The sequence below is a fragment of the Mobula birostris genome, chromosome 14 (assembly GCF_030028105.1).
Source record: "Mobula birostris isolate sMobBir1 chromosome 14, sMobBir1.hap1, whole genome shotgun sequence".
In the NCBI taxonomy this organism is placed as follows: domain Eukaryota; kingdom Metazoa; phylum Chordata; class Chondrichthyes; order Myliobatiformes; family Myliobatidae; genus Mobula; species Mobula birostris.
Window position 1 is genome coordinate 24,493,278 of NC_092383.1, and position 25,250 is coordinate 24,518,527.

The 25,250-nt window shown below is 39.7% G+C and overlaps 1 protein-coding gene and 1 long non-coding RNA gene across 8 annotated transcripts in view; one reads left to right on the forward strand and one right to left on the reverse strand.

The window, feature by feature from the left end:
- Positions 1 to 319: 319 nt before the first annotated feature.
- Positions 320 to 18,828, reverse strand: LOC140209786 (uncharacterized). 2 transcript variants are annotated; one of them, XR_011889060.1, is made up of 4 exons: positions 18,657 to 18,828; positions 18,077 to 18,184; positions 6,398 to 6,467; positions 320 to 3,246 (listed from the first exon to the last, which is right to left on the reverse strand). It is a non-coding gene; the product is annotated as an uncharacterized lncRNA (long non-coding RNA). The 2 variants fall into 2 exon arrangements; XR_011889061.1 differs by lacking the exon at positions 18,657 to 18,828 and adding an exon at positions 18,276 to 18,303.
- The window catches only part of mef2aa (myocyte enhancer factor 2aa), a 192,326-nt gene continuing 185,815 nt past the window's right edge, over positions 18,740 to 25,250 (forward strand). Inside the window, exons 1-2 of one of the 6 annotated variants that reach the window (XM_072278263.1) lie at positions 18,740 to 19,034; positions 19,408 to 19,512. The gene's annotated coding sequence lies outside the window, so the exon portion shown is untranslated. The remainder of the gene's footprint in view (positions 19,035 to 19,407; positions 19,513 to 25,250) is intronic. The other 5 variants (XM_072278260.1, XM_072278255.1, XM_072278262.1 and 2 more) reach the window with 5 other exon arrangements.

Consider the following 25,250-nt stretch of genomic DNA (forward strand, 5'->3'; position numbering starts at 1 on the left):
GACTGTGTGAGGAGTTGTTGGTTGTTGTGAACACTGATAAATTGTACGACTTGGCTAAAAGGAGTCACTAAGTCAAAAAATTGTGCATTTAAGCCCCACCACAAGATATCCAGTCTCTTCCTAATTCTGACAAAGGAAAGGTTTACCATTTCCAGCATCTACTCCTGCAATGACCTAATCTTAACCTTGCTGGCATAGGAACACCACTTATAATACATGCTATCAGTGTATACTGATGTTATTTTGTGATAGATATCGTGTAGGTTTTCACAGATAATAATGGAGGAGGCATCTTATGTTTAAGAAAAAACCGCAACAATTCATTTATTGTACTCAAAGCACTGAACACAACATGCAGTAAAAGTACTTTACGCAGTACATCATCACGTCACACCAGCATCTTAAATTTAACCCTGACTGAATTTCGGTGGCTGTGAATTATGCATGTTACCACCAATTACATTACCATACAATAGCCTTACTTTTGTCATAGAATATTTTTAATGCACTTGATACTGTGTGGTTCTTGGAGATGAAACCAACAGGGAATTTATAATCTAAGGATTTTAACAGTCCTTCTGTTTCATATCTGTAACAAAATAACATCAGCACGTACATGAACACAGCTTTATAAGTAGTGTGCCCATGCCAGCAAGGTGAAGATTGGATCATTGCAAGGGTGGGTGCTGGAAATGGCAAATATTATCCTTGAAAGAATTTGGAAAAGACTGTACAGCTTGTGGCAGGGTTCAGTGCATAATTTTTGGATTCAGGTAAAGTAACACCATTCAGCTAAGTCTGACAACATTCATCAACACCTGTACACGTGAATGATTTTAAAGTGAATTCACCATTCCCAACTCAGCAGGATTCTGCTGGTGCACATAAGAAGTTTTAGTCAACTTTTTTTCAAACATTTTTATTGAGCTCAAGTGAAAACAAATGCCATGAGAGATCTAATAAATGCCCAAAATTCCCAAAGACGTTCTACCTCCTACACAGTACTCAGGACTATAATGAAATACTCTCTGCTGGCACTCAAGATGCTGGACATTATCCAGCTCACCCAAGACATTAAGCATTTACTCACTCCACCATGTACTGAGGCTTCAGTGAGCACTATCTGCACTCCAACCTGCCAAGACTTCAGTAACACCTGCAATCTTTATCGTCTAGAAAGAGAGAAGAAGTGGTGGTGTGGGAACATCACCAAACCCGAGCTCCCTTTCAAAGCACATAGTCCAGCCTAACCTTACTGTTTCTTTATCATCGCTGTGTTAAAATGTTCGACCACATGTACGGTGCCTAAAGACAAACTGCAAATACCTTCAGTGGTTCAAGGTGACGGCTCACTTTCACTAGGGCAATTAATTTGATCAATAAATGGTGCTCTTATCAGTGATGACCAAATATTTAAACAAATAAGAGGCATTGTGAGATGTGTTTTCAAATAGCAAAGTACTTTTCATCATTTCTTGAGGATTTAATATTATGAACACTTAGCGTGTGTCTCAAGCAGATTATGGAATCTCAGAGCAGTACTGCAAGGATACAGACCTTTCCAGTCACTTATCATGGTGCCCACTCAACTAGTCCCAATTTCCTGTCTTTGGCCTAAATCCCTCCAAGTCTGCTCCTCCATGTACCAATCCGAGTACTTCATTAAGGATACTATTGTGCCTGCCTCAACCACTTCCTCTGGCATGGACCCACCACCCTCTGTGTGAAAAAGTTGCCCCTCAGGTCCTCTTAAATCTTTCACCTCTCACCTTAAACCTAGACCCCTAGTTTTGGACTCTCCCACACTGGAGAAAAGATTGTTACCATCCACGTTAATACATTGGTGAGACCCGTTGTAAATTGAGGGACTGCTTCCTCGAGCATCTCCGCACCATATGCCACAAGCTGGACTTCCCAGTGGCCAAACATTTTAATACCCATTCCCATTCTGACACGTTGATCCATGGCTTCCTCTTGTGCCAAGATGAGGTAACCCTCAGGGTGGAAGAGAAAGGACTTATATTCAGCTTGGGTACCCTTCAACCTGGTGGGATGAATATCAATTTCTCCTTCTGGTAATCAAATTTCCCCCACTCCCTTCCTGTATTTTTCCCTCTGACCTTTCACTTCTTCTGACCTGCCTATTACTTCCCCCTGGGTTCTCTCTTCCTTCTCTTCCTGCTATGGTCCATTCTCATCTCCTATCAGATTCTTTCTCCTCCAGCCCTTGACCTTTCCCACCCCTCCTGGCATCACATATTACCATCCAGCTAGCCTCTTTCCCCTCCACCCACCTTTTCATTCTGACACCTTCCCCCTTCCTTCTCAATCCCGGTTGGTGGGGGGGGGGGGGGCGAGTTCTCGGCCCAAAACACTTCACTGTTTATTCTTTTCCATAGATGTTGCCTGACCTGCTGAGTTCTTCCAGCACCTTGTATGCTTTGGATTTCCAGAATCAGTAGACTTTTTTTGTGTTCACATTAATATTTGCCTCTCATAGTTTTAAAAGCTTTGATAAGGCCACCCTTCATTCTCCTACGTTTCAAACAATAAAGATATAGCCTGGTCAGCCTCTGCCTATAATTCAGGCCTTCTAGTCCTGGCAATCTTCTCTACATTCTTTATCTGTGCTATTATCTGGTTGTAGATAGAGTATATCACATGGAATTTACTGCTGTTAATGCTTGATAACTTGCCTAAAACTTTACATGTCCACCAAGTTTAATTGTCATTCAACCATACATGAATACCCATGAATACAGCCAAATGAAACACTGTTACTCCAGGGCCAAGGTGCAAATCACAGTACAAAGTCATACACAGCACAAGGCACATATAGCATATACAAGATAGCAAGCTTATAAAACAGTAAAATAGTCGCACAATTTTTTTTTTAAATTCAGTGTTTAAAATTATGAGAGGCAAGAGAGATTAATTTTAGTTTTCATGAAGCCCTTGACGTCTTTGAGTCAATAAGTATGATTATGGACCAAAGAGGTAGAAAAACAGAATTGCCTTGCCCTGTGACAACAGTGACTAAGAGCATTTTTTTCAATTTCAATAAATGCTGCCAATTGATGTCAATTCAACTGAGATGGCAACAACTGAAAATCTCCCAGGTTCTTGTAATGGTTCCTGATACATTCCTGGAAACTCTAGGATTTTCTGGGAAGGTTGGGGATCCACATTCTCTCACAACATTGTTGATCTTCAATGCTCTCCGGATTGACCTGCAAGTCTACACCGCTGTAAAATCGAACAGCAAATGGTCAACATTGTAGTTGTATTTACAGTGTCTACATTTGTTAAATAAAAGTAAAGTTCAAACTTCAAAGTAAATTTATGATCGAAGTACATATTTGTTACCAAATACAACCCTGAGGTTCATTTTCTTGCATGCATACTCAGTAAATCCAAAAACCATGATAGAATCAATGAAAGATCACACCCAACAGGACCAATAAACAACCAATGTGTAAAAGACAACAACTGTGTAAATATAAAAAAAATAATAATAATATATAAATAAACAATAAATGTCATGAACATAAGATGAAGAGTCCTTGAAAGTGAATCCATAGGTTGTGGGAACAGTTCAGTGATGGGGAAGTTACATCAAATGAAGTTATCCCTACTGATGTTTGAGGGGTAATAACCATTCTGAACCTGTTGGTGTGAGTCCTGAGGTTCTTGTACTTTTTTCCTGGTCAGCAGTGAGAAGAGAGCATGACCTGGGTGGTGGGGGTCCCTGATGATGGATGCTGCTCTCCTGCGACAGCGTTTTGTGTGGATGTGCTCAGTGGTGGGAAGGGCTTTACTTATGAAGGACCAGGCTATAACAACTACTGTTTGTTGGATTTTCCATTCATTGGTATTTCCATACCAGGCTGTGATGCAAACAGTGGATATACTTTCCACCGCACATTTATAAAAGTTTGTCAAAGTTTAAGAAGAATTTAAAGTTGCTGACCCTCTCCATGTCAGATCCCTCAGTAAGGACTGTCTCAAGAACCCCAATGTCAGCAAGACCAAGGAGCAAGTAAAGATATGATTGGTTAAATATACACTCCGTGGTCACTTTATTAGGTACACCTGAAGGTTAATGCAAATACCCTGACGACCATGGTAGGGCAGCAGCTAGCACGACACTGTTGCAGCTCAAGGCATCAGAGCTCAGAGTTTGAATCCAACACCAGCTGTAAGGAGTCTCTATATGTCCTCCCTGTGGAATGCGTGTGCTTTCCCCAGGTGCTCCAGTTTCTTCCCACAGTCAAAGAACATACCGGGTAGATTAATTGGTCATTGTAAATCATTGTGATTGGGTCATGATTAAATCAGGGTTGTCAGTGGTTGCTGGGGCGGCGCCGCTTGAAGGGCTGCAAGTGCCTGCTTCCTGCTGTATCACTAAATAAATAAAAATTTCTATCAGACAATCATGTGGCAGCAACTCAATACATAAAAGCATGCAGTCATGGTCAAGAGGTTCAGTTGTTGTTCACACCAAACATCAGAATGGGGAAGAAATGTGATCTCAGTGACTTTAACCGTATAATGATTGTTGGTGCCAGAAAGGATGGTTCGAGTATCTCAGAAACTGTTGATCTTCTGGGATTTTCATGCACAATAGTCTAGAATTTACAGAGAATGTTGCAAAAAACAAATTTAAAAAATCCAGCGAGCAGCATTCTATTGGTAAAAACTCCTTGCTAATGAGGTCAAATGAGGAGAATGACCAGAGAAGCTAAGAGAAAGGCAACAGCAGCTCAAATAACCATGCATTACAACAGTGATATGCAGAAGACCGACTGTGAATGCACAACACATTGGACCTTGAAGCAGATGGGCTACAGCAGCAAAAGACCACAAACATATACTCAGTGGCTGCTTTATTTGATACAGGGAGCACCTAGTAATGTGGTCACTGAGTATATATTAGCTGCACATTTAATTTTATGAAGGAAAATGATAAGGGAAATTTGGTAAGAAATGAATTACAATGGTTGGGAGGATGACATTATTTAATCATGTTGGGATTGAAATATTTTGGTTCTTCAGTGCTGGAAAATATCTGGGTGGAATGAAAGAATATATACTTTGAACTCTGTGAAATATTGGGATAGGATATTGGGAAAGTTGTGAGATGTAAAGATGGCATATGGAAGTGAAGGAGGGTGAATGATTAAGATATTGGTGCATCTGGCATGACTGAGACGTGTGCTCCGGAAATGCTAGCTCTCATTGTTGAACAACACGCATCAAAGTTGCTGGTGAACGCAGCAGTCCAGGCAGCATCTCTAGGAAGAGGTACAGTCGATGTTTCGGGCTGAGACCCTTCGTCAAGACTAACTGAAAGAGGAGCTAGTAAGAGATTTGAAAGTGGGAGGGGGAGGGAGAGATCCAAAATGATAGGAGAAGACAGGAGGGGGAGGGATGGAGCCAAGAGCTGGACAGTTAACTGTCTTCTCCTAACATTTTGGATCTCCCCTCCCCCTCCCACTTTCAAATCTCTTACTAACTCTTCTTTCAGTTAGTCCTGATGAAGGGTCTCAGCCCGAAACATCGACTGTACCTCTTCCTAGAGATACTGCCTGGCCTGCTGCATTCACCAGCAACTTTGACGCGTGTTGCTTGAATTTCCAGCATCTGCAGAATTCCTCATGTCTCTGATTGTTGAATTGTGTTTAGGAATTTAGTGGAAACTGCATAAGCAAGAGAGTGCTCATTTTTGGAAAAAAAGAGTGGTTAATAAGCAGAGATGCACAAAATGGAAAGATAGAAGAAGTTGTAAGAGGTTTGAGTAGAGTTTAAATACCAGCACATAATGAATTAGTGAATGGCCTGTGTCAGTGCCGTAAATTCCATTTTACATCCTGTTAACTGTGTATAAATTAAAAATTTGTGTTTGAAGCTGAATTATCAGACCAACTGATATTTTTTCTCTCTAATGTATTTATCAAGGTTTCCTTTTATTGTGTCTTTGTTATGTGTCTCAGCAACATGTGGTTGTGAATTCCATATCCTAATATCTTTCTGGGTGAAACAGTTTTTCCTGAATTCCTGCTGATTTCCTTTGTGACTACCTTATATTTATGGCCTCTAGTTCTCCCCTGCTAGTGCAAATACTGTTTTTTTCTCCAAATCTTTCCTACCAAAGATCATTCATAATTCTCCCAAGAGGATTATTATTTTAGAATTTTGAATTCCAATTCATTATCTAGCTCTTCTTCTCATTCCTATAATGTAAAGATTTGCCCTTCACAAACTTATTGCTCCTCTATAAACAGTAGCCACACTTAGTAAGAAAAATGAAATGAAGCACTTTGAGTAATTCAGGTAGCGTGGTAGCATAAGCGGATAGCACAATGCTTTACATCACCAGCTGTGAGATCATTCATACCGTTGTCTGTAAGGAGTTTGTACATTCTCTCATGACCAAGTGGGTTTCCTCTGGGTGCTCCGGTTTCCTCCTATATTTAAAAGATGTATATTCAGGGTGAGGGAGTAGTGGGCATGCTATGTTGGTGCTGGAGGCTCAACACAACCCTCACAAATTAGATTTGATGCTAATGATGCATTTTACTCTATGTTTCATTAACATCTGACATATAAAGCTAATCTTTAAAATAATATTTAATTTCTCAAAGTTACATTTAGGTGATTAAATGCAAATTTTTCTTTTCAACATATTTGGAGCTTAAGTTAGGAAAACTTAGATTTAAGCATTATCCCCAAATTCCATCACAGCATCACTGAGAATTTGTAATGGAGACAAGCCTTTACAGTTCAATTTTATAGACGTCCAATCTGTTATAATAAAACATGTTTATCATATGAAAATTAGGCATATAAAATCTATTCACCCAAATAATAATAAACTTGGCTAACCTACTTACTGTTAAGTCTGTACAGGCAGGCACTTTCCCATCTACAACCAGCTAACCAGAGTCACCTGCCATTCGTTTCCAACTCATCACCTGCAGCCTATTTAAACCTAGCTCTCATCCACAATCCTTGTTGGGCCTTCAAACCAACCAACCTCAACCAGTTGCTCCTAGCCTTCAGTTATCTTCTTGCCTTGTTGTGTTAAGTACCCATTCTCTCTTGTTTTGTAGCCCCTTGTGGCTTGTTACTTTGCAGTTTATTATTAAACTAATTGCTCACCGCTACAGTATCGCTACTGCTCTACATTTGGGTCAAGCTTCTGCTACATTTCCTGACACTTATCAAACTTGCACAGAAAAACATCTGGATTACTCTTACATAGTGCCTGTAAGTAAGAATATACACAATATCTGCTATCATGAAAACCAGTTTGAGAAGCGTGTCAAATATACTGCCTGCCGAAATAAATTACATTTCTAGTGTTCCTTTCATTTCCTTACTACACTCTGTTAAGTAAGGTAGAGTCCCAAAAGTTGGATGCTTATTAGGCTTTCATTGACATTATGAAATATTTGACACTGACATTAATTATCCATTATTGGATGCATTTGGTATTTTAAATAAATAGCAAATTTTATTACAATTCTAATGCACACTAAAGTAAAATCATTACAGTATTCCATTTTTCGTTCCCCTTCCACCACACACATTTAATATCAGATCCTGGAAACTGATTTTACATTTTATTTTATGACTGTGTAGTGGTCCCACAAAAACACTTGAGTTGTTTTGTATGCTTCATGTTTATAACATCAATTGTAATTTGAAGTAAAAACAGAAAATTTTGAAATACTTAGCAGCTCAGGTAGCATCCATGGAAGGTCAAATGGCTGATGTTTTAGATCTGGGATTCCTCATTGCCAGCATTTTCTGCATTTATTTCACATTACCAATAATTGTTGTTTGAGTTTCTTCCATGAATTGCAATTTACAGCTGTATCCAGGGAGCTTTTGGACTCAATTTTATCCAGTCCCAAACTGCTTCAAAATGTCTGAATAACTGTGATATTACTGCAATGATTTTTAATGTATTTTACTTAAAATTAAATAAAATATAAGTCAATATTATATGTCAAAACCTTTTGCAGTTCAGGTTTTACATTCTGAGTAGTGAAATGGTTAACATTACAGTTTCTGGTATGCCACAATTAAACAGAACCATTCTGTCTCCCTCCAAGGATGTTTACAAACTGAGAGCTTGTAATGAATTCTTGCTTTCACTCAGGAATGAAACTGAACTAAACGTGGATGCAAGTCAAAATATGATTCAGAGAGTGTTTAATTTAACTAGTGTATAAACACAGTACCTGTAATGAGCACTGTATTTACATCATTGCACTACAGGAGAGAACATTGCACTGGAACTTAATTCAGAAATTTTAGGTCAGTGTAAAGTACTAAGTTCAATCCCTAGCAAAAAGGAAAAGAATCCCTGCTTAGCAATTAGTTCACTGGAAACCACAGCTTCCTCCTGTTCTTTTAAATTATTTCTGAAGCACCGAACAGTGTACAGGTTATATGACTAGGTGCAAAAACTTGTGTAAAATTATAGGAACCAAACACAACTGCAGCTGTCAATGTTCAGGTCTAATGGCTTATTCCTACAACTCATTAACCTTCATAGTAATATTTTTGTTCTCGGAAGTATGAAGTGAATGTCTCTTTGTAGAGAACTGGTCATTACAAGATTGAATTTGAAAAAAAAATCCCTCTATCTGACATCCCACTTCACTTTTTATAAATATTTTGTTTCAAAGATGTAATGTAAAAATAAAAATTGGTAAGTATGTACTCTGTAGTTGCAACAGCCAGTATGTGAACTCAAGGCTGACGAAACACAAAACCAGAGCTGTTACTAAGCCTCTGAAGTCAGGCCAAAGGGCAAATCTAAAAGTGAAGAATTGAAAGCACATATTAACAAGAACTTGTTCACACAAAGAGTGATGTGTTTAGTATAATCTGCTGGGCAGAGTGTAATGGAAAAAGCACTGAGGGCATTCAAACTGCAGCTGGATCCTATAAAGGTTGAGTTGAGCTTCAATGGGCCAAAAGTGTTTTTCACACCCTAACTTATGAATCCTAGAGGAGATTATGTTTCAACTTCAGTTATTAAATGCATTGAGATTTATGTAATGTTACTGTATGTATTTAATGACAGCTGATTGGTATGATGAATGCCTACACAGTACAGCACCCCATCTGATGATATTCATCATGAAAGGTGAATGATAGTTGTATTGCACTTTGTTTATTGAGTAATAACCAAACAAATCCTATCAACAAGGAAACAAAAAATTGTTCTTTCAAATCTGTCCACTAATTAAAACTTACTAACAGGTCATTTGTTTATGTTCATTTTGCTGATAGGTTGAAACAAACTTGAATGAACAAGTTCACTTTTCAAAACATTGGTATGAATCTTGCAAGTTAATAACTGGTGGTTCCAAAGGGGCCACTGGCCTTCAACTATTCCAATTTAAGTATGTCACAGATTGATAGCTTCATCTGCCCTCAAGTCTGTCACTGGACTCCATTTGGAGTTCATCAGTAAGCCCAGTCTTGCTAGCCTCAGCCGCATTGGCATAGACCCTGTTCTTTTCACTGTGGATTCTTGGACTGTGCACTAGGGAAGGCCAATTTCTGTATCATTATTTTACTTTACTATAATTTTGTTAACAAATTCAAAGTACCTTAATTTGCATTCAAGTAACTTTTAAACTTTTCTGCTCCTATTTTTAATGTTTCTAAATAGTTTTGAAATGATTCTGAATGCCAGATATATAAAAAGATATTCAAAATAAAATTTATGTTCCCAAGAGCTAGAGCCCTGGTTACAGATTTAGCTTCTATCAAAGTCTATAACACATTCTAACAATGGGTCCTGGAGGTCTAATTTCTGCCCAATCTTTCCTATCCAAGTTGAGCTTTCAGAGTGCTGATAGATTTGGCTCTCAGGCCAACTGAATTTGGGTAGGAGGCTAGGGACAAGGAAAATCCATTGGGTTGTTTCCCGATTTACTTTCAAACATTAAATTTCTAATTACATGAAGAATTTGGACAATCATATCTTGGCTAAAGGGTAATTGCATCTTGCCCATGGCTGGAATCTCATTAATTCTTACCACTTCCTAAATCACACTCACATTTATTGTGTTTTTGTGACCAGCTAGTACTTTTTTCCTCACCTATTCTTCTTACATTTTTTTTTCACTTTGCTACCTTACACTTTGTTCTCTTCCTTAATTTCCTTACTGAGACAGTCTAACTTACTTTCTCCCCAAAATCTGCATCAAGCACTTATTCAGTCCTAGTGACTTTAATATTTGTTTTAGTTCACTATTTCCTTTCTCTTATTCAGCTACTTACCGAATATTTTTTTCCACGTACTGTAAGATCTCACACCTATGTTCATATCCAACCCCCCTACCACACATTACTTGGCTTTCCCATTTATGGTGTTTTAATCACATATATTAAAAAAAAGTTGACTATTTCCTTATATCCCTTGACAGAAATCCCTTCCATTTCTTTCCAGCAACACTTCGAATTTATTCCCGGAATTCATTTGACCGCTGAATTTCCCTTTCAAATTACAACCTGCCTCATCTCTGACTTCCCATTTACCCCAATGCTTCAGTTATCAATCTGTTCAATCAGAGTCAATCCCACCTGTGAAATATCTAATCTCCACTTTGATTTTTCTTTTCTAACCAGTTCCTGACTGGGCCACAGCAAGTAGTGTAGGGATTCACACTCCGCGGTCAAAGCTGAACACCTATACTGACTTACCATGAAGAACAAAAATGTGGTGGTTAGCGTTACACTTTACAGTGCTGACTGTGAGATCGGAAATTATTTCCTGCCACTGTCTGTAAGGAGTTTCTACATTCTCTCCACTGGATGGGTTTGCTCTGGGTGCTCTGGTTTCCTCCGACATTTCAAAGACACTTGTTTTATGGTTAGTAAGCTGTGGGCATGCTATGTTGGCGCCAGAAGCATGGCGACACTACATTTCAGATTGTATTGGTTGTTGACATAAACAATACATTTCATTATATGTTTCAATGTACATGGGACAAATAAAGCTAATCTTAATCTCTTGAACTTCGAATGTTAAATCTAACAACAAATCAGGAGATCATGTACTTTACCATTTATATCACCTTCTTCTGCAAGTGAAATGTTAATCTCCAGATACCTGAATCATATATATTTTTTAAAATATCTTCTTAAATTCTCACTTGTCTCCACTCATATTCACTCAGGGCCCAACTTGTACATGACTGAACTTCCAGTTCTTTGACTCAAGATCACCCAATACACCTTCATGGCTCCTGTCCCAGATGCCTTTCATATACTACTCTCCTTCTTTTCAAAACAGACATCATAAGCCTTTACCTCAAACCCCACATTGAACAACTGTCCTTGAAGATGAATATGCCTTCATAAATCCTTGAATATTTCTTTAATAAAAGAGGCTTAGATGGGGTGGTATTTTTCAGTATATCCAAGAGGGGTTTTTAAAATAGTATCTGGAGAGTCAACTAGAGGGAAAAAGATAGTGATTCTGGTTTGAGTGATAGAGTTAATAGTGGATGAAGATTTTCAGAATAGTGACAACAACTCATTATGCTTTAAGATAACTATGGTTAAAGATAAAATTAGGAGAGGGTAAATTACAGCAGGATAAGATATGAACTGAGGGGTACTGATTGGGAATTGCTGCTGTCGGATAAGCCCATATCTGACATGTGGAAGCTGTTTAAAGATCAAGTGATCAGATAGCAGGATTGGCATGTTCTGGTAAGGAGCAAACACAAGGATGGTAAGGTAAAAGAACCTTGGATAAAATGAGAAGACCTAAATTTAGTTAGGAAGTAAAATGAAGCATACATAAGATTCAGGAAGACAGATTCAGGCTGGCCCCTTATAGAATATAAAGATAGCAGGAAAGTTGTCAAGAAGGCGATTAGGAATGCCAGAAGTGCCATAAAATGTCCCTGGTGAGCAAGATCCAGGAGAATCCCAAGGCATTTTCATAAGAGGATAATTATCAAGAGGGTAGGTTCACTTAAAAATAAAGGAAAGAATCTGTGCTTGGAGACAGGGCAAGTGGCAGAGATATTAAATGCGGAGAAGGATTTGGAGGATTGTGAAAGCAGAACGGGGCATGCTAATACACTGGGATCTTTTGAGACCAAGGCGAAGGTAATACTGGAATTTTGGAAAAGCACAAGTCCTCAGGGCCTGATCCAATATGTCCCAGAATATTGAAAGAAGCCAGTGAGGAGATTCCTGGGGCTTGGGCAAAGATCTTGGACACTAGCAGGAAGTGAAGTCCCAGTTATTGGAGAGTAGCATATGTTGTACTTTTGTTCCAGAAATTAAATAGGGATAATTCAGGTAATTATAAGCCAGGGAATTCTGATTATATGATAAGGAGGCTACTGAAGAATACTGAGCAATTGCACATATGCACATTTGGAAAGGCATGACCTGCTAAGAGACTGTCAGCATGGCTTTGTACAGAACACTCATGCCTTACAAACTTGTTCAAATTTTTTCAGGATGTGACTAAAGATGTAAACTTGAAGAGGGTAAGACTGTGGATATTACCTAGTCTTTGAAAGCATTCGTAAAATACCTCATGGTATGTTGATTCAGATATAAAAAGCGCATGGGATCTGGGGTGAATTGCAAGTTTTGCTGAAGAAGACAGAGCAGCAGTTGAAGACTATTATTCTGGCTGGAGGGTCATGACCAGAGCTGTTGTGCAAGGATTAATGCAATGTTTTGGATAATCTAGATGGGTGGATTAGCGCGTTTCTGAAAGACACCAAGATTGACAGAGCTGTGAACAATAAAAAGGTCCATCAAAAAATACAGCAGGATATACATCAATTGCAGATATGGACAGAGAAGTGGCAGATAGAGTTTAATCCAGGGAAGTGTGAGGTATTGCCTTTGAGAAGTGAAAGGAGAAATTATGCAGTTAATGGTAGACCCCTTAAGAACATTGAGATACAAAGGAATCTGGGGCCCAGGTCCATAGTTCATTGAAAGTGGCTACGCAAGAGGATAAGATGGTAAAGAATACTTGCCTTCATTGGTAGGGGTGCTTCCCAGCAGCTGGAAGTGGCAGCGGAACCTCCCAAGTTACTCCGCCTGACCCAGAGTGCCCAACGACACAAACCGCCAACATCAAAGAGCTGACAACAACACACTGCATTGATGGAGACCTGGAACGATGCACTACTTACCGAGGAAGCGTGGGAAAAGAGCTGGGCTGCTGGTCAGGTTGAAGCTGAGGGGCTTCAGGGTCTCTAAGCCCACCATCTACTAGCTAATGTGCAAGCCATAGAGAACAAGATGGATGATCTCAAAGGGAGACTCACCTACTGCAGGGAGATGCAGAACTGCCGTGTATTCTGTTTCACCGAGATCTGACTCTCCACTGCCACCCCCGACTGCGCCATCCGACTGGAGGGATTTTTGATCCATCGGATAGACTGCACGGTGTCTTCGGGCAAGACGAGGGGAGGTGATGTCTGCCTACTGATCAACACTGGGTGGTGCTCGGACACAGTGGCACTGACAAGCTCCTGCAGCCCGGACCTGGAACACCTGTCGGTGAAGTGTCGTCCCTACTATCTGCCACGGGAATTCACCTCGGTCATACTGACAGCGGTCTACATTCCCCCCAGGTGGACGTGGAGTGTGTTCTGAACATACTGCATTCCAACATCAGTGAACTTGAGATCAGGTATCCGGAGGCTTTGCTCATTACAACCAGGAAGTTTAACCAGGCCAAACTCAGAAAGGGCCTGCCAAAGTTATACCAACATGTCTCCTGCCCCATTAGAGGCCTGAATATACTTGACCACTGCTACACAGCAGTCAAGGATGCCTACTGTTCCGTCCCATGACCTCACTTCAGAAAATCGGACCATCAGGCCGTACTCCTCCTCCCGGCTTACAAACAGAAACTGAAGCGGGAGGTCACGGTGTCAAAAGTAGTGTCGCGTTGGACGGAGGAAACGGATGAGGTCCTCTGTGACTGCTTTCAATCGGTGGACTGGTTAGTATTCAAGGACTTGGCAGCTAACCTCGATGAGTATGCCTCAGCTGTCACGGACTTTATTTGGAAATGCATGGAGGACTATGTGTCTTGCAAGACCATCCGGGTATTCCCTAACCGGAAACCTTGGATGAATTATGAGGTCAAGTCCCTTTTAAAGGCTAGAGCTGCGGCTTTCAGGTCCGGGGATACCAGATGCTATAGGGTTATATACTGAGTTTGATGGAAACTTGGCTACACAATCATGGGTGTACAGTGAGTACAGCAGGGGGCTGATTACACAGCCTTGTGGTGCACCGGTGCTCAGAGTGATTGTAGAGGAGAGGAATCCAGGTGTGAACGCCAGAAAGCCATTAAGGGTGGCAAGAGACAATATCGAGCCAAGCTGGAAGGCCAGGCTAACCAAAGGGATGTCAGTAGACTATGGTAGGGTCTAAATGAGATCACTGGGCGCAAAGAAAAGGCTGGGAATATCAATAATTGTGCTGCTTCTCTTCCTGTTGAACTTATCTTATTCTACACAAGATTCGAAGAGAAGAGGAGCATCCCGCTCCCTCCAGATGAACCGGACCTGGTGGCATCGAGATTCATCGTCACCAAGGAGGACGCAAGAAGGGCCTTCCTGAAGATAAATCCAAGGAAGGCGACGGGCCCAGATGGCGTCTTGGGACGGGTTCTCCAGGCCTGTGCAAGCGAGCTAGCTGGAGTGTTTGCTGACATCTTCAACTGCTCCTTGCTTCAGTCTAAGATCCCCTCATGTTTTAAGAAGGCAACGATAATCCCAGTGCCGAAGAAGAGCAAGGTGGCATGCCTGAATGACTATCGACCTGTGGCTCTGACATCAATTGCTATGAAGTGCTTCGAGAGATTGGTTTTGGCACACATCAACCACAGCCTACCAGTCAACCTCGACGCTTTGCAATTCGCCTACCGGAGCAACAGGTCAACGGCAGATGCCATCTCTCTGGATATACATTCCTCCTTAGAACACCTGGAGAATAAAGACGCATACGTAAGACTCCTTTTCATTGACTACAGCTCTGCCTTTAATACCATCATTCCAAATAAACTGATTCCTAAGCTCCAGAACCTGGGCCTTAGCACTCAGATCTGCAGCTGGATCTTCAACTTCTTCACAGACAGGACCCAGGCTGTAAAAATAGGGGACAAGCTCTCCTCTACAATCACTCTGAGCACCGGTGCACCACAAGGCTGTGTAATCAGCCCCCTGCTGTACTCACTGTACACCCATGATTGTGTAGCCAAGTTTCCATCAAACTCAGTATATAAGTTTGCTGATGACACAACAATTGTAGGCCATATCTCGGGTAATGATGAGTTTGAGTACAGAGGGGAAATTAAGAACCTGGTGGCATGGTGCGAAGACAATAACATATCCCTCAACGTCAGCAAGACGAAGGAGTAGCGGACCACACGACCCAATTTACATCGGTGGTGCGCAAGTGGAACAGGTCAAAAGCTTTAAGTTCCTCGGGGTCAATATCACAAATGACCTGACTTGGTCCAACCAAGCAGAGTTCACTGCCAAGAAGGCCCACCAGCGCCTTTACTTCCTGAGAAAACTAAAGAAATTTGGCCTGTTCCCTAAAGCTCTCACTAATTTTTATAGATGCACCGTAGAAAGCATTCTTCTAGGGTGCATCACAACCTGGTATGGAAGTTGTCCTGTCCAAGACCGAAAGAAGCTGTAGAAGATCGTGAACACGGCGCAGCACATCACACAAACCAATCTTCTGTCCGTGGACTCACTTTACACCGCACGCTGTTGGAGCAGTGCTGCCAGGATAATCAAGGACACGACCCACCCAGCCAACACACTTTTTATCCCCCTTCCCTCCGGGAGAAGGTTCAGGAGCTTGAAGACTTGTATGGCCAGATTTGGGAACAGCTTCTTTCCAACTGTGATAAGACTGCTGAACAGATCCTGACCTGGATCTGGGCCGTACCGTCCAATTATCCGGACCTGTCTCTCGGTTTTTTTGCACTACCTTACTTTCCATTTTTCTATTTTCTATTTATGATTTATAATTTAAATTTTTAATATTTACTAATTTTAACTATTCTTAATATTTAATATTTGAAATCCAGGGAGTGTGAAGCACAGAATCAAATATCGCTGTGATGATTGTACGTTCTAGTACCAATTGTTTGGCGACAATAAAGTATAAAGTATAATAAACATTTATAAATGTTCATTTAGCTTTCCAAGCATACTATAGTAATAAAATGCCACAACCAACGTTATACTGCTTTTAAACCTTTCAAAGACGTACATTATCTGATTCACAGTGACATTATTGATCTCATCACATTCGTTTATCATTTATCAACTGTCCCACCTCATTGAGATTGCCGCTCAGATCAGTAACATGCTAAGGAATGGCTCCCTTTATAGCCTGTCTTCTGTTACTTCCGAGGTATTAAGAAACTTGGAGTGGCACGGTAGCTGAGCGCTATTGCAGCACTTGCGATCCAAGTTCAGTTCTGCTGCCGTCCATAAGAAGTTTCTATGTTCATCCTCGACCACATGGGTTCCCATTGTTTGCTCCGGGTTCCTCCCATATTTGAAAGATGTACCGGTTAGTAGGTTAATTGGTCAGATGGGTATAATTGGGTAGTGTGGGCTCATTGGGCTAGAAGGTCCCATATCTCTAAATAAATAATCATTCTCCTCATACTGGCCTCCACCATGGCATTACAATGACACAGGGGCCAGCTCCCATAGGTCTTCTGAAGGCATTGCGATTTCACAGGAACCAAGTCCAATCGATAGGATTACTAATGGCATTTTGATGATACAGGGACCAGTTCCAATAGTTTTATTCTTGGCATTGAGATGACACTGGGACCAGGTTTGACAGGTTTACCGATGCCTGAAATCCCATCATTCCATTAGACGTGTTGCCACTTGTTCAGGTGAAGGGTTCCAGATCTGAAACATTAACCTATTCTCTTTTCAGAGACGCTGCTTACTCTACAGGGAATTTTCTGCTTTTGTTTTGTATTTGCAGGATCAGCAGATTGGTGATTTTCTTTTACCACTTGTGTTGTCAGTTCATAGGAAATGAAATTTCCTCCAGTCAAATGCCGTGAAGAGCAAAATCACCAAATTTTGGTCTCTCCTGAATCTCAGACTGAAATGCTTGAGCCTTCAGTGTCATACAGCTCTGTAACAGACCTTTCTTTTGAGACCTTTTGAGCCCAAGAGCTTCCAACCTTTCACCATCAAAGGCCAGACCACTGCACAATGTAGCCAGCTTCCATCCAGATTCTTCTACATAAATAAATCTATTATCTTCGACTCAACTACAACACGCTAAACATCCAATTCTGCAAATTTCAAGCAAAAACACCTTCTATTTTTGACATCAACCTTACTTTCTCAACATCTTAATCTATGCTGCTCCTCATTCCAATTTGACTTGTTTTCCATATTTAAATTGTCTTGCATCTAACCTCTACTTGCCCCACCAGAACTCCCTGTTTTTTCTCTCCCGAATTGTTGTAATCCACCCTTTTTTTTTTGCCAATTTTGTCTTGTGTTCCAGAGGTTCTTGCCAAACAGACCCCTACTCTCAAGCTCCTTAAAATCTAGCACGTGACTATGCCTTTTGATGATATAATAAATTTTGGCGTCTACTTTTGTGCACTGTCTTTATGAATGAATACCTTTTTATTTCAGATGACAGCTTGCGCCTTGATGTGATTTGAACATGTTAAAAAAAATCTCAACTAGACCTTCACCAGTTAAACTTCCTTCTTTCATTTAACCCGAGGTTAACAATGAAATTTAACTGCTATTCCACGTTTTCCCTTTTCGGTTCCTTAAAGAACAACACCCACCCACCCACCCACCCACCCACTTGCAGCTAGATCGACCAGCAATGCTACCCATCCAACTCTCAAAAAGTCTTTTTGCCCGTTATGGGTTCTGTCTTGGGGAAGCGGTGGGGAATAGAGGGTACTTGATACTGAAAGTTTTCGAGGCAAAATATTAAAGTTTCTCAGCAGTCAGGATACTGGGAAAATGCTGACCTGGTTTAATACGAAAAATTCCGGCCTCCCAATGAGAGATCAAGCCTGAACTGCGGACGCTTGTGAGACTCAACACGAGCTCACAACATAATCATTCCCGCGCCAAACCTAGGCGAAAAGAAATATAACCTAACATCAGGAAACAGCCCGACACGAACTAAATAACGAAATAGAAAGAATGCATGTCACCCGCACCCACCCCACCCTCTTCCTGAGACAGGTTCCAGCGCTGCTCCAACTACCTAACCTTATTTTCAATCGCCGGCACCCAACCCAGGCCCTACGCCCATTGGCTTTCTCCGTCCTTTTAACCCGCCCCTCGGAAAGGTCCATAAATGATTGGTCTGTCGCGATGTCAATCAACTCAAGCTACCAGGGAACAAGTTGGGTTGCCTCACTCATGACGTCAATTGCAGGTGGGGAGAATTTAGTTGTGATCCGGAAATGTTTTTTGGTCTAAACTGGACAAAAGCAACATTATAAGTTCAACAAAGCCCAAAATACGAGGTAACCATTTGATTATTTCCCTCTTCAACAAAATGCACAACAATCCGGCACCACACTTTGTGAAAATACCAACCCCCGTGGCGCGAACTCCCATTAGCTGCTCGCCTTTGACGTCTGAGCAGAGTAAAGGGTGCTGCGTTCTGTTACGCAGTGCTTCGCCTTGGGAGAAAAAAAAATAGATCCCGTGTTTCAAACACCGGCAAAGTCGTCAACGAGCTCCAAGAATCGGCTGTTTGATGAAAAGTCTAACGTCAGGGTTTACCCATTAAAACACAAACATAAGTCGGAGGCTGCGTCTTATTTTGGGGCATTTCCCGTGGTGGCGGAAGGATGCGAAGCGCCGCTGTTGTAAGAGAAGGGGCTGGTCTATATGTGGGAGACTAAAAATAGCAACATTGTATCTTTTTTATACAATTATTCATTTCGCGGCTGATACAGTATCCTCTGACTGGTGAGTAAAAATAGCAACATTTCTGCTTCCCCCAGCCACCCAAATGTATCTGCTTGGCAGGGAAACCGGAGCATGTTTGGAGTGGATATTTGCTTTTCCTGCCCCAGAGTAATGACAGGCACCGCAGCATCAAAGCTTCGGGGGGCTGACTCTATATAGAACAGCGGGAATAATACCTCACAGTGCTTACCTACTGATTTCTTTTTATTAATTTTTAAAGAAATATAAATTGGCAGGGGAATATCGTCCCAGGTCCCCGCCCCTCTCCTTGGGCTCATCCTCGAGGTGATGTTACAGTGGGAACGAGTTCTTTTCTATATTAACCCGGAAATATTCTGGCATGTTTGTCTAATTTTCCCCCCTACTCTTGAAGGATTTTTCTGACAGTTGAGGAGAAAGTGAATGCTGTTTCTGCGAACACTCAAAGGTTTAAAAGTTTGGAAAATTGTCAGGGTCGCCGTCAAAGAGGCAGGAATCAGTAAGTTCAACCAAACTACTTGCTATTTACTGATTAATTTTTTTTGCGGGGAAGGGTGGGAACAGAATCTTTACTCCTGCATCTTCTTAGAGCTATACGCTTGATTTGGGGGGACTGTTTCAGGATTGTGTGAGTGTGCTGTTCCACATTCCCTATCTACGTGATCAGTAAATGGGTAGAATCGTTCTGTTGGCTGTCATGTATTCTTCAGGGAGACGCGAAAATTACCCTGTTATGAAGTAATCCAACTAATTTCCAAAACATTCAGTTACGCGTGCGAGTCGGACGTTCTCATTGAAGACATTAATTCAGTTAATACTTCAAAACACGACCTCATAAATTCCCACATCACGTTATTGTAATTTGGCAGTGAGATGAACGTCCTGTGTAACTTAATAGCTTGTCAGTTCTGTTGAGTCGTCATAGAGAATTTAATTTTATTGCGAAGTTCTTGTACCAGACGTGAATACGGCTAGTAGTTTGTTTTGCCAGTGATTGTTTTTGTATCGAGCTATATTGTTGGGATTCAGTTATATGTAATTCCATTAAAGACTTGGACTTTCAACGTATTAAAAGTGCCATTAAACGGTTTATTTTGCTCTATATTCCCTATTAGCATATGCTAATGATTCTATGATCTTCAGTCCTTGGTGTTCAGGATTGCTAAAACAAGTTTTTCATCTATCAATGCAGTTTTAAATAAAACATTAATTGATTTCTGTTTTAAAATGGACAGACTGACGATTGTTTTGGATTCTTGATGGATGGTCTAGTGGTAAATCTTGTTAAAGGTCACGCTTGTAACATGATGTAGCACCGATTTGTTTTGTCATTTGTAATATAATACAATATTGTGAACTTGATCAAATTTAGTACGATTGCTCCTTGACAGACAATAATCATAAAGCTTTTTTAGGGCTAACTGGCATTAAATTACATTGGAAATATCTGCTCAGATAACATTTTCATACGTGTAATTGGCTGGATACTATTTAACAGTTCTAAAGCATTATAGAAAAATTCTTGCATTTTCTGACCCATTGTAAAATGCATTGCCATAAATGATTCCATTGTATTACATTAAGAATTTAGACATACAGCATGAAAAATTCATGTAAATATGTTGCTGCTTGTACTTTCAGACTGTGGTGCCAACAGACTCATTGAATTAAATGCTCCTGAGAACATTAAGAATGTAGTTTGTTTATTATCCATAAGAGTAATTTTTGCACTTATTTAAATAAATCCAGAATTATGTTTCTCACAAAGAGATGCAACTAGTGCATTCTGCTTATACACAGATTAATTCTGTAAACGTAAAGGTTTGATCTATTTGGTATACTAATCTGCACATGCATCCTGTTCCATAGGAAGTCATTGGCTTGGATGTTGGAAGGAAAAATAGCAATTCAAAATATGGAATATCACAGGTTAAATGATTTTTTTGTATAATTTATCACCGTCAAAATATTCAAAGTAGTAGTTATCAGAATAGCGGATTATGCCAGTGGTTCACAACTGAAAGTTTGATATGGAATTGGTCCACATTTTTTTTAAAAAAGGCTACAGTTGCAGTAATACAAGCAATTTTAATTGTAGGTTTAGCGATACTAACTTCTGATTTTTTGAATTGATTTTTTAATATATAGATTAAAGTGTTTGTAAATTTGGTTTTGAATTGCCATGGCAACAGTAGGATATTTTCTAGATGATTTTGAGTCTCAAAAGTATTGTAATCCTAGATTTGGTGAACAGATATCATGTGACTGATTTACCTACACTTTGGTTGGATGTATCTGGGTAGCTTAGCTTGTGAAAGCTTTAGGAGGTCCTGACAAGTAGTGTGTGTGCTGCATAGATACTTGTACATTAATGTACTGAATGTATTTTGTGTAAATATTAAGTCTTTGAACTTGAAAGTATTTTCTAAACAACTGGAAATGATCATGGAATTGAAGTTGGGTTATGAATTTATCATTTTAGGAAATATACAATTTTGATTGTGCCATCAGGCAGATTCAGTTATCTTAAGCAACAAATTATATTTAAAATCATTATCAAGGAAGTACGGCAGAGTGCAAATCAGAATATATTATACTTTTCAAGCCAGATGAAAATGTGGTTTCTGTATTAAGTAAATCGTTGTAATGGCCAATGGAACTAGCATAGGTATGGGGAAGTTCATATACTTCTAATACAGCATGTGTCTTTTATTGCACATCTTGGCAGTAGATTTAACTTTCTGCACCTGCGTCTGGGGTTTCCGAATTGTACATTGTGGTGAGATTTGTAGCTGCCAATTCCTGTCAGAATTCAGGCTCTTATCTACAACGAATTGATACTGACTTAAAACTAAGCTTTATTTTGGTCCTTCTGTAGTAAGAGTTGCTGCAAAACAAAATAGCTGAAAAATACCATGAAATAACTTCAAATACACATTTGCTTCTGTTGTTCATGGGACCTTCATATGGTTACAGCCTGAATACAGAAATACATACATTTCTTGTGAGGAAAGGCATTGTGTTTATTTTGATAGATGCATAGATATTTAGCACTTGTACCATCTTTCATATCTTAAATAATTTGGCTAAGTGAGGCTCCAAACAACTTAATTGGTTTTGTTGAGCTGCAATGTTGACAGATAAAATCTTTTGAGATTTCTATGAAGTGTTATCACTCTCTAAAATATAATATGGTGAGGAAGACTGTAATACCGAATTAACAGACTGTTTGGGTAAGAGTCTGATACAAACCAGGACCTCTGCCACCCTTTGTTTTGGCATGATAACAGTGAGACAAGTGGAAAAGGAGATGGGGGGGGGGGGGCACAAAGTGTAATTGGAAATAAGAAGCAAAGGATACCTGTTTTGTTTTAAGAGGAAAAACAAGCCTGTTCTAAGGCCATATGAAGTGTTGGGAGGAAACAGGAAAAGGAAGGGCTAATTAAGGAACAACTAACAAAGAATTAATCCAAGGATAAATATGGGGTGCATCAGAGAATGAGAGGAGGACTTCCTTGATTGTTTTACTTAAGGATATGTGAATTAATGGTAAGGAGTTTTGGCACTGTGGAAATTTATTGATAATAATGGCTCAATCATTTCCTGTTTTTAATTTTTCAGCATAAATGGATTCTTGCTGCCTGTCCAACATAAAATTACCATAGAACCAAGAGGGAAATTTTATAGATTATTATAGGGATATCAGCTGGATAACTTTGCTTAGTCATACCACAGTACATGGGAATGGAGAGACATTTTCATCAGAACATTTTAGAGTACAATGACTACAATGTAACTCGCATGATGCTTTTAAACTCATAACCTCACTACTAGTGTCAGACCGTAAATGAGTAATGTTAAGCAATTTCTTCAGTCCCAGCTCAAGAATGGGAGAACAGAATCTGCAATTATTAATACTGGCATGTTTTCGTCGCTCAAGTGGACAAATTGAGAAACTTGGAAAACCTATGCCCAACTCTGCACTGAAAGCTTAGTGAGAGACAATGTTGAATTGGTGTACTAACCAGCCACATATTTTCATCAAGGTCTCTGTCTGGGATGTACTTGACCAGTTAAATTAGATAAATTACTAATCTGCGATTTGGAAATTAGGGTTCAAAATCTTGAATTTTAAGTTCCGTAATAAAGTGAATGTTATAGTACATTTCTTAGGAGACCATGAAAAGATCAAACTTAAAACATTCAAGTACAAAGCACACTTAGAAGAATCTGGCAGCTAAATTAATAGGCTTGAACATACCACCCCACCCATAACTATTTATTTCCTGTCCATTTACAGATAAACGCGGTATAGCTATGCAGATCTTTTCTTATATGTTGCCCACTGTAGGTCTTTGGTGCCTTGGCTCTCTTTGTTTTCGTCTATCAGCTCACTTTCTGTTTATGGGGGAATTGCTGTGTTCAGTTGTCTGGTGCATTTTGCCTAAGTAACTATGTCAATTCATTAGCTGTGAAGCATGCTGAGATCTTCTCACAATGTGCGTTCTTTGTTTCTGTTTTTGCTTGCACTTTTCTGTGAACAACTGTGTAGCTGATTATGGTTTAAAGTGTCAGAACTGCAAGTTGAAGATTTTATTTTAAGCTAGCAGCCAGTTCAATAGAGTCCTGGAGATAGTTAGGAAGTCCTTGGCTATTTGTTAAGGGACTTGAGAGAAGAGTTTCCATTAAGGATTCTGTTAGAACTGCTTGAGGTTGCAATTGAAAGATGGGATGACTAAATAGTTGTGTGATGGAATCTGGAGTTGGGATCGTACAAATGCCATGTTTAATAGTAGTGGAAGTCCTTGTGAATTTATTGAAAAGTGGCATTATGTTGTGCAGACAATTTTAAGTTTGTGTTTAAAATTCTGTTGAATAGTATTGATTTGAAGGTGCAGACAAGTTTTAGTAGTGTATATTTTTTTTATGTGATTGTAATATGGCCAGCTTGTATGTCATTTCAATAAATAACTTCTAAGTGATAGTTACTTGAAAATTATGATAACTTTTTGTATATGTTCCTTTCTGCAGCTAGTGGTGCATCAGGTGTCAACCTTTCTATTTCTTTAGCATTTTTTTGGGCTTTTTGTTTACGAAGCCGAGTTGCTAGCTCGACACTCAACCCAACATGGATGGGAAGCGTGTGTGGAGCCAGCCGGATTCAAACTCAAGATCACTCATCTCAAAGTCCGGTGTGGATGTCTCTATACCACTGGCCGAATAATTCTGAAAAATGCCTGTTTTTGGGGAAAACCAAAAAATACTGCAGAAAATATTGTATAATAAATTAGCTTGCTGATTATTTTGGGTATCATTCAGAGAAAAATTTAATAGTTACTTTAACTATGATGACAAATAAATAAAATTACAATGAAACTCTTCAAAAAGATAGAGTATGTAGTCAGTATATGTATTGACTCTTATTAAACAGGAAGAAGCGGGAAGAATTCTGTTAATCATTGCAGTCCAAAGATTTTACATTTATCTCAATTTAATTGAAAATTTGTGAATTCTGAATGTGTACTGTTTTTTTTTGAAGAATGCAGTCCTAATCTCCTTTCAGGGGCATTATGTAACATGCTTGTAAAAGTTCATTCCTGACCTATTGTGTTGACTGGACGGAAGTTTGCAAGTTCAGTTTGTGACCATGTGGATTTCCACTGGGTGTTCTGGTTTCCTCCCACGTTTTAAATGTTGGTAGATTATTTTTAGTGTGTATGGAAGTGGTAGTCTGAGGAGCTCAACAGAATAGGTTACAGGAGAAATTAGTAATCAGATGGCATTGCTGTGTGAGTTGTGATAGACTCTTATGGTATGCTCTAACTCTTCCTATGTCATTTGCAAATATAGTAACACACATTCATAATGTTTGCCACAGGTTGTATTGCACTTGACTATGTCCATAATTTGAGTTTATAGCCCCACATCCCCTCGTCCTTCTCCTGGCCTATTCCCATGGCTGGAGGAGCAGACTGGAAGGAGTAACTAGGTCTCGGATAGTGAATTCAGTGACTCCACTTCTTGGCCCTTGACTGCTGTAAGGATCAATGGCCTTTTCAACTGTTCTTAAATGTCTCTGATAATCAGATACATTTAAGGCTGATAGTAAAAGTTTCAATATCTTTAAATATAGTTCTGTTAATATTTAGAAATAAATTTCAAATACATGTCTGGTGTAAAATAATTAAAACCATCAGAGTGAATTGACATTAGTTCAGGAGGGAGCTCTGGAAAGAA